Source organism: Salvelinus alpinus, chromosome 34 (genome assembly GCF_045679555.1).
Source record: "Salvelinus alpinus chromosome 34, SLU_Salpinus.1, whole genome shotgun sequence".
Taxonomy (NCBI): Eukaryota; Metazoa; Chordata; class Actinopteri; order Salmoniformes; family Salmonidae; genus Salvelinus; species Salvelinus alpinus.
This window is the reverse complement of record NC_092119.1, coordinates 24544124-24554477: the sequence shown is the minus strand read 5'-3', so window position 1 is coordinate 24554477 and position 10354 is coordinate 24544124.

Genomic DNA, 10354 nt, shown 5'->3' with positions numbered 1-10354 from the left:
GAGGTGAATCTGCATCAGAAAGAGTTTAGAAGGAGAAAACATGTCCCAGAAAGAGGTCAGAAGGAGGAGAATCTGCACCAAATTGAGGTTAGGAGGAGAATCTGCAACAGAAAGAGGAGACTCTGCCTCAGAAAAAGGTCAGGAGTAGAATCTGCACCAGAAAGATGTCAAAAGGAGGAGGATCTGCACCAGATAGAGGTCAGTTGGAGGAGAATCTACACCAGAAACTGGTCAGAAGGAAGAGAATCTGACCCAGAAAGAGGTCAGAAGGAGAGAATCAGCACCAGAAAGAGGAGAATCTTCACCAGAAAGAGATCAGGAGGAGAATCTGCACCAAATTGAGGTTAGGAGGTTGAATCTGCAACAGAAAAAGGAGAATCTGCCTCAGAAAGTGCAGAAGGAGTAGAATCTGCACCAGAAAAAGGTCGGAAGGAGGAGAATCTGCACTAATTTGAGGTTAGGAGGAGAATCTGCAACAGAAAGAGGGGACTCTGCACCAGAAAGAGATCAGAAGGAGTAAATTCTGCACCAGAAAGAGGTCAGAAGGAGAAGAATATTCACCAGAAAGACGTCAGGAGGAGGAGAATCTGCACCAGAAAGAGGTGAATCTGCACCAGAAAGAGTTTAGAAGGAGAAAATCTGTCCCAGAAAGAGGTCAGAAGGAGGAGAAACTGCCCCAGAAAGAGATCAGAAATTGAGAATCTGCGCCAGAAACAGGTTAAAAGGAGGAGACTCTGCACCAGAAACACATCAGGAGCAGGGGAATCTGCACCAGAAAGAGATCAGAAGGAGGAGATTCTGCACCAGAATGAGGTCAGGAGAAGAATATTCTGAATCTGCACCAGAAAGAGGTCAGAAGGAGGAGAAACTGCCCCAGAAAGAGGTCAGAAATTGAAAATCTGCGCCAGAAACAGGTTAAAAGGAGGAGACTCTGCACCAGAAACACATCAGGAGCAGGGGAATCTGCACCAGAAAGAGATCAGAAGGAGGAGATTCTGCACCAGAATGAGGTCAGGAGAAGAATTTTCACCAGAAAGATGTCAGGAGGAGGAGAATCTGCACCAGAAAGAGGTGAATCTGCATCAGAAAGAGTTTAGAAGGAGAAAACATGTCCCAGAAAGAGGTCAGAAGGAGGAGAATCTGCACCAAATTGAGGTTAGGAGGAGAATCTGCAACAGAAAGAGGAGAATCTGCCTCAGAAAAAGGTCAGGAGTAGAATCTGCACCAGAAAGATGTCAAAAGGAGGAGGATCTGCACCAGATAGAGGTCAGTTGGAGGAGAATCTACACCAGAAACTGGTCAGAAGGAAGAGAATCTGAACCAGAAAGAGGTCTGAAGGAGAGAATCAGCACCAGAAAGAGGAGAATCTTCACCAGAAAGAGATCAGGAGGAGAATCTGCACCAAATTGAGGTTAGGAGGTTGAATCTGCAACAGAAAGAGGTCAGAAGGAGGAGAAACTGCCCCAGAAAGAGGTCAGAAATTGAGAATCTGCGCCAGAAACAGGTTAAAAGGAGGAGACTCTGCACCAGAAACACGTCAGGAGCAGGGGAATCTGCACCAGAAAGAGATCAGAAGGAGGAGATTCTGCACCAGAATGAGGTCAGGAGAAGAATTTTCACCAGAAAGACGTCAGGAGGAGGAGAATCTGCACCAGAAAGAGGTGAATCTGCATCAGAAAGAGTTTAGAAGGAGAAAACATGTCCCAGAAAGAGGTCAGAAGGAGGAGAATCTGCACCAAATTGAGGTTAGGAGGAGAATCTGCAACAGAAAGAGGAGACTCTGCCTCAGAAAAAGGTCAGGAGTAGAATCTGCACCAGAAAGATGTCAAAAGGAGGAGGATCTGCACCAGATAGAGGTCAGTTGGAGGAGAATCTACACCAGAAACTGGTCAGAAGGAAGAGAATCTGACCCAGAAAGAGGTCAGAAGGAGAGAATCAGCACCAGAAAGAGGAGAATCTTCACCAGAAAGAGATCAGGAGGAGAATCTGCACCAAATTGAGGTTAGGAGGTTGAATCTGCAACAGAAAAAGGAGAATCTGCCTCAGAAAGTGCAGAAGGAGTAGAATCTGCACCAGAAAAAGGTCGGAAGGAGGAGAATCTGCACTAATTTGAGGTTAGGAGGAGAATCTGCAACAGAAAGAGGGGACTCTGCACCAGAAAGAGATCAGAAGGAGTAAATTCTGCACCAGAAAGAGGTCAGAAGGAGAAGAATATTCACCAGAAAGACGTCAGGAGGAGGAGAATCTGCACCAGAAAGAGGTGAATCTGCACCAGAAAGAGTTTAGAAGGAGAAAATCTGTCCCAGAAAGAGGTCAGAAGGAGGAGAAACTGCCCCAGAAAGAGGTCAGAAATTGAGAATCTGCGCCAGAAACAGGTTAAAAGGAGGAGACTCTGCACCAGAAACACGTCAGGAGCAGGGGAATCTGCACCAGAAAGAGATCAGAAGGAGGAGATTCTGCACCAGAATGAGGTCAGGAGAAGAATATTCACCAGAAAGACGTCAGGAGGAGGAGAATCTGCACCAGAAAGAGGTGAATCTGCATCAGAAAGAGTTTAGAAGGAGAAAACATGTCCCAGAAAGAGGTCAGAAGGAGGAGAATCTGCACCAAATTGAGGTTAGGAGGAGAATCTGCAACAGAAAGAGGAGAATCTGCCTCAGAAAAAGGTCAGGAGTAGAATCTGCACCAGAAAGATGTCAAAAGGAGGAGGATCTGCACCAGATAGAGGTCAGTTGGAGGAGAATCTACACCAGAAACTGGTCAGAAGGAAGAGAATCTGAACCAGAAAGAGGTCTGAAGGAGAGAATCAGCACCAGAAAGAGGAGAATCTTCACCAGAAAGAGATCAGGAGGAGAATCTGCACCAAATTGAGGTTAGGAGGTTGAATCTGCAACAGAAAGAGGTCAGAAGGAGGAGAAACTGCCCCAGAAAGAGGTCAGAAATTGAGAATCTGCGCCAGAAACAGGTTAAAAGGAGGAGACTCTGCACCAGAAACACGTCAGGAGCAGGGGAATCTGCACCAGAAAGAGATCAGAAGGAGGAGATTCTGCACCAGAATGAGGTCAGGAGAAGAATTTTCACCAGAAAGACGTCAGGAGGAGGAGATTCTGCACCAGAAAGAGGTGAATCTGCATCAGAAAGAGTTTACAAGGAGAAAACATGTCCCAGAAAGAGGTCAGAAGGAGGAGAATCTTGCACCAAATTGAGGTTAGGAGGAGAATCTGCAACAGAAAGAGGAGACTCTGCCTCAGAAAAAGGTCAGGAGTAGAATCTGCACCAGAAAGATGTCAAAAGGAGGAGGATCTGCACCAGATAGAGGTCAGTTGGAGGAGAATCTACACCAGAAACTGGTCAGAGGGAAGAGAATCTGACCCAGAAAGAGATCAGGAGGAGAATCTGCACCAAATTGAGGTTAGGAGGTTGAATCTGCAACAGAAAGAGGTCAGAAGGAGAAGAATATTCACCAGAAAGACGTCAGGAGGAGGAGAATCTGCACCAGAAAGAGGTGAATCTGCACCAGAAAGAGTTTAGAAGGAGAAAATCTGTCCCAGAAAGAGGTCAGAAGGAGGAGAAACTGCCCCAGAAAGAGATCAGAAATTGAGAATCTGCGCCAGAAACAGGTTAAAAGGAGGAGACTCTGCACCAGAAACACGTCAGGAGCAGGGGAATCTGCACCAGAAAGAGATCAGAAGGAGGAGATTCTGCACCAGAATGAGGTCAGGAGAAGAATATTCACCAGAAAGACGTCAGGAGGAGGAGAATCTGCACCAGAAAGAGGTGAATCTGCATCAGAAAGAGTTTAGAAGGAGAAAACATGTCCCAGAAAGAGGTCAGAAGGAGGAGAATCTGCACCAAATTGAGGTTAGGAGGAGAATCTGCAACAGAAAGAGGAGAATCTGCCTCAGAAAAAGGTCAGGAGTAGAATCTGCACCAGAAAGATGTCAAAAGGAGGAGGATCTGCACCAGATAGAGGTCAGTTGGAGGAGAATCTTCACCAGAAACTGGTCAGAAGGAAGAGAATCTGAACCAGAAAGAGGTCTGAAGGAGAGAATCAGCACCAGAAAGAGGAGAATCTTCACCAGAAAGAGATCAGGAGGAGAATCTGCACCAAATTGAGGTTAGGAGGTTGAATCTGCAACAGAAAGAGGTCAGAAGGAGGAGAAACTGCCCCAGAAAGAGGTCAGAAATTGAGAATCTGCGCCAGAAACAGGTTAAAAGGAGGAGACTCTGCACCAGAAACACGTCAGGAGCAGGGGAATCTGCACCAGAAAGAGATCAGAAGGAGGAGATTCTGCACCAGAATGAGGTCAGGAGAAGAATTTTCACCAGAAAGACGTCAGGAGGAGGAGATTCTGCACCAGAAAGAGGTGAATCTGCATCAGAAAGAGTTTAGAAGGAGAAAACATGTCCCAGAAAGAGGTCAGAAGGAGGAGAATCTGCACCAAATTGAGGTTAGGAGGAGAATCTGCAACAGAAAGAGGAGACTCTGCCTCAGAAAAAGGTCAGGAGTAGAATCTGCACCAGAAAGATGTCAAAAGGAGGAGGATCTGCACCAGATAGAGGTCAGTTGGAGGAGAATCTACACCAGAAACGAAAGACGTCAGGAGGAGGAGAATCTGCACCAGAAAGAGGTGAATCTGCATCAGAAAGAGTTTAGAAGGAGAAAACATGTCCCAGAAAGAGGTCAGAAGGAGGAGAATCTGCACCAAATTGAGGTTAGGAGGAGAATCTGCAACAGAAAGAGGAGACTCTGCCTCAGAAAAAGGTCAGGAGTAGAATCTGCACCAGAAAGATGATCAAAAGGAGGAGAATCTGCACCAAATTGAGGTTAGTTGGAGGTTGAAGTCTGCAACAGAAAGAGGTCAGAAGGAGAAGAATATTCACCAGAAAGACGTCAGGAGGAGGAGAATCTGCACCAGAAAGAGGTGAATCTGCACCAGAAAGAGATCAGGAGGAGAATCTGCACCAGATTGAGGTTAGGAGGTTGAATCTGTCAACCAGAAAGAGGTCAGAAGGAGGAGAAACTGCCCCAGAAGAAGGAGGAGAAACTGCCCCAGAAAGAGGTCAGAAATTGAGAATCTGCGCCAGAAACAGGTTAAAGGAGGAGACTCTGCACCAGAAACACGTCAGGAGCAGGGGAATCTGCACCAGAAAGAGGTGAATCTGCATCAGAAAGAGTTTAGAAGGAGAAAACATGTCCCAGAAAGAGGTCAGAAGGAGGAGAATCTGCACCAAATTGAGGTTAGGAGGAGAATCTGCAACAGAAAGAGGAGAATCTGCCTCAGAAAAAGGTCAGGAGTAGAATCTGCACCAGAAAGATGTCAAAAGGAGGAGGATCTGCACCAGATAGAGGTCAGTTGGAGGAGAATCTACACCAGAAACTGGTCAGAAGGAAGAGAATCTGAACCAGAAAGAGGTCTGAAGGAGAGAATCAGCACCAGAAAGAGGAGAATCTTCACCAGAAAGAGATCAGGAGGAGAATCTGCACCAAATTGAGGTTAGGAGGTTGAATCTGCAACAGAAAAAGGAGAATCTGCCTCAGAAAGTGGTCAGAAGGAGTAGAATCTGCACCAGAAAAAGGTCGGAAGGAGGAGAATCTGCACTAATTTGAGGTTAGGAGGAGAATCTGCAACAGAAAGAGGGGACTCTGCACCAGAAAGAGATCAGAAGGAGGAAATTCTGCACCAGAAAGAGGTCAGAAGGAGAAGAATATTCACCATAAAGACGTCAGGAGGAGGAGAATCTGCACCAGAAAGAGGTGAATCTGCACCAGAAAGAGTTTAGAAGGAGAAAATCTGTCCCAGAAAGAGGTCAGAAGGAGGAGAAACTGCCCCAGAAAGAGGTCAGAAATTGAGAATCTGCGCCAGAAACAGGTTAAAAGGAGGAGACTCTGCACCAGAAACACGTCAGGAGCAGGGGAATCTGCACCAGAAAGAGATCAGAAGGAGGAGATTCTGCACCAGAATGAGGTCAGGAGAAGAATATTCACCAGAAAGACGTCAGGAGGAGGAGAATCTGCACCAGAAAGAGGTGAATCTGCATCAGAAAGAGTTTAGAAGGAGAAAACATGTCCCAGAAAGAGGTCAGAAGGAGGAGAATCTGCACCAAATTGAGGTTAGGAGGAGAATCTGCAACAGAAAGAGGAGAATCTGCCTCAGAAAAAGGTCAGGAGTAGAATCTGCACCAGAAAGATGTCAAAAGGAGGAGGATCTGCACCAGATAGAGGTCAGTTGGAGGAGAATCTACACCAGAAACTGGTCAGAAGGAAGAGAATCTGAACCAGAAAGAGGTCTGAAGGAGAGAATCAGCACCAGAAAGAGGAGAATCTTCACCAGAAAGAGATCAGGAGGAGAATCTGCACCAAATTGAGGTTAGGAGGTTGAATCTGCAACAGAAAGAGGAGAATCTGCCTCAGAAAGTGGTCAGAAGGAGTAGAATCTGCACCAGAAAAAGGTCGGAAGGAGGAGAATCTGCACCAGAAAGAGGTGAATCTGCACCAGAAAGAGGTCAGAAGGAGGAGAAACTGCCCCAGAAAGAGGTCAGAAATTGAGAATCTGCGCCAGAAACAGGTTAAAAGGAGGAGACTCTGCACCAGAAACACGTCAGGAGCAGGGGAATCTGCACCAGAAAGAGATCGGAAGGAGGAGATTCTGCACCAGAATGAGGTCAGGAGAAGAATTTTCACCAGAAAGACGTCAGGAGGAGGAGAATCTGCACCAGAAAGAGGTGAATCTGCATCAGAAAGAGTTTAGAAGGAGAAAACATGTCCCAGAAAGAGGTCAGAAGGAGGAGAATCTGCACCAAATTGAGGTTAAGAGGAGAATCTGCAACAGAAAGAGGAGACTCTGCCTCAGAAAAAGGTCAGGAGTAGAATCTGCACCAGAAAGATGTCAAAAGGAGGAGGATCTGCACCAGATAGAGGTCAGTTGGAGGAGAATCTACACCAGAAACTGGTCAGAAGGAAGAGAATCTGAACCAGAAAGAGGTCTGAAGGAGAGAATCAGCACCAGAAAGAGGAGAACTCTGCAGCCACAAATTGAGGTTAGGAGGTTGAATCTGCAACAGAAAGAGGAGAATCTGCCTCAGAAAGTGGTCAGAAGGAGTAGAATCTGCACCAGAAAAAGGTCGGAAGGAGGAGTATCTGCACTAATTTGAGGTTAGGAGGAGAATCTGCAACAGAGAGGGGACTCTGCACCAGAAAGAGATCAGAAGGAGAAACTCTGCACCAGAAAGAGGTCAGAAGGAGAAGAATATTCACCAGAAAGACTTCAGGAGGAGGAGAATCTGCAACAGAAAGAGGTGAATCTGCACCAGAAAGATTTTAGAAGGAGAAAATCTGTACCAGAAAGAGGTCAGAAGGAGGAGAAACTGCCCCAGAAAGAGGTCAGAAATTGAGAATCTGCACCAGAAACAGGTTAGAAGGAGGAGACTCTGCACCACAAAGAGGTTAGGAGGAGAATCTGCACCAGAAAGAGGAGAAACTGCCCCAGAAAGAGGTTAGGAGGAAAATCTGCACCAGAAAGAGGTCAGGAGGAGGAGAATCTTCACCAGAAAGAGATCAGATGGAGAAAATCTGCACCAGAAAGAGGTTAGGAGGAGAATCCGCACCCGAACGAGTTCAGGAGGAGAGTCTGCACCAGAAAGAGGTCAGAAAGAGAGAATCTGCACCAGAAAGAGGTTAGAAGGAGGAGAATCTGAACCAGAAAGAGGTCTGAAGGAGAGAATCAGCACCAGAAAGAGGAGAATCTTCACCAGAAAGAGATCAGGAGGAGAATCTGCACCAAATTGAGGTTAGGAGGTTGAATCTGCAACAGAAAGAGGTCAGAAGGAGAAGAATATTCACCAGAAAGACGTCAGGAGGAGGAGAATCTGCACCAGAAAGAGGTGAATCTGCACCAGAAAGAGTTTAGAAGGAGAAAATCTGTCCCAGAAAGAGGTCAGAAGGAGGAGAAACTGCCCCAGAAAGAGATCAGAAATTGAGAATCTGCGCCAGAAACAGGTTAAAAGGAGGAGACTCTGCACCAGAAACACGTCAGGAGCAGGGGAATCTGCACCAGAAAGAGATCAGAAGGAGGAGATTCTGCACCAGAATGAGGTCAGGAGAAGAATATTCACCAGAAAGACGTCAGGAGGAGGAGAATCTGCACCAGAAAGAGGTGAATCTGCATCAGAAAGAGTTTAGAAGGAGAAAACATGTCCCAGAAAGAGGTCAGAAGGAGGAGAATCTGCACCAAATTGAGGTTAGGAGGAGAATCTGCAACAGAAAGAGGAGAATCTGCCTCAGAAAAAGGTCAGGAGTAGAATCTGCACCAGAAAGATGTCAAAAGGAGGAGGATCTGCACCAGATAGAGGTCAGTTGGAGGAGAATCTACACCAGAAACTGGTCAGAAGGAAGAGAATATGAACCAGAAAGAGGTCTGAAGGAGAGAATCAGCACCAGAAAGAGGAGAATCTTCACCAGAAAGAGATCAGGAGGAGAATCTGCACCAAATTGAGGTTAGGAGGTTGAATCTGCAACAGAAAGAGGTCAGAAGGAGGAGAAACTGCCCCAGAAAGAGGTCAGAAATTGAGAATCTGCGCCAGAAACAGGTTAAAAGGAGGAGACTCTGCACCAGAAACACGTCAGGAGCAGGGGAATCTGCACCAGAAAGAGATCAGAAGGAGGAGATTCTGCACCAGAATGAGGTCAGGAGAAGAATTTTCACCAGAAAGACGTCAGGAGGAGGAGATTCTGCACCAGAAAGAGGTGAATCTGCATCAGAAAGAGTTTAGAAGGAGAAAACATGTCCCAGAAAGAGGTCAGAAGGAGGAGAATCTGCACCAAATTGAGGTTAGGAGGAGAATCTGCAACAGAAAGAGGAGACTCTGCCTCAGAAAAAGGTCAGGAGTAGAATCTGCACCAGAAAGATGTCAAAAGGAGGAGGATCTGCACCAGATAGAGGTCAGTTGGAGGAGAATCTACACCAGAAACTGGTCAGAGGGAAGAGAATCTGACCCAGAAAGAGATCAGGAGGAGAATCTGCACCAAATTGAGGTTAGGAGGTTGAATCTGCAACAGAAAAAGGAGAATCTGCCTCAGAAAGTGGTCAGAAGGAGTAGAATCTGCACCAGAAAAAGGTCGGAAGGAGGAGAATCTGCACTAATTTGAGGTTAGGAGGAGAATCTGCAACAGAAAGAGGGGACTCTGCACCAGAAAGAGATCAGAAGGAGGAAATTCTGCACCAGAAAGAGGTCAGAAGGAGAAGAATATTCACCAGAAAGACGTCAGGAGGAGGAGAATCTGCACCAGAAAGAGGTGAATCTGCACCAGAAAGAGTTTAGAAGGAGAAAATCTGTCCCAGAAAGAGGTCAGAAGGAGGAGAAACTGCCCCAGAAAGAGGTCAGAAATTGAGAATCTGCGCCAGAAACAGGTTAAAAGGAGGAGACTCTGCACCAGAAACACGTCAGGAGCAGGGGAATCTGCACCAGAAAGAGATCAGAAGGAGGAGATTCTGCACCAGAATGAGGTCAGGAGAAGAATATTCACCAGAAAGACGTCAGGAGGAGGAGAATCTGCACCAGAAAGAGGTGAATCTGCATCAGAAAGAGTTTAGAAGGAGAAAACATGTCCCAGAAAGAGGTCAGAAGGAGGAGAATCTGCACCAAATTGAGGTTAGGAGGAGAATCTGCTACAGAAAGAGGAGAATCTGCCTCAGAAAAAGGTCAGGAGTAGAATCTGCACCAGAAAGATGTCAAAAGGAGGAGGATCTGCACCAGATAGAGGTCAGTTGGAGGAGAATCTACACCAGAAACTGGTCAGAAGGAAGAGAATCTGAACCAGAAAAAGGTCGGAAGGAGGAGTATCTACACTAATTTGAGGTTAGGAGGAGAATCTGCAACAGAAAGAGGAGAATCTGCACCAGAAAGAGGTGAATCTGCACCAGAAAGAGTTTAGAAGGAGAAAATCTGTCCCAGAAAGAGGTCAGAAGGAGGAGAAACTGCCCCAGAAAGAGGTCAGAAATTGAGAATCTGCGCCAGAAACAGGTTAAAAGGAGGAGACTCTGCACCAGAAACACGTCAGGAGCAGGGGAATCTGCACCAGAAAGAGATCAGAAGGAGGAGATTCTGCACCAGAATGAGGTCAGGAGAAGAATATTCACCAGAAAGACGTCAGGAGGAGGAGAATCTGCACCAGAAAGAGGTGAATCTGCATCAGAAAGAGTTTAGAAGGAGAAAACATGTCCCAGAAAGAGGTCAGAAGGAGGAGAATCTGCACCAAATTGAGGTTAGGAGGAGAATCTGCAACAGAAAGAGGAGACTCTGCCTCAGAAAAAGGTCAGGAGTAGAATCTGCACCAGAAAGATGTCAAAAGGAG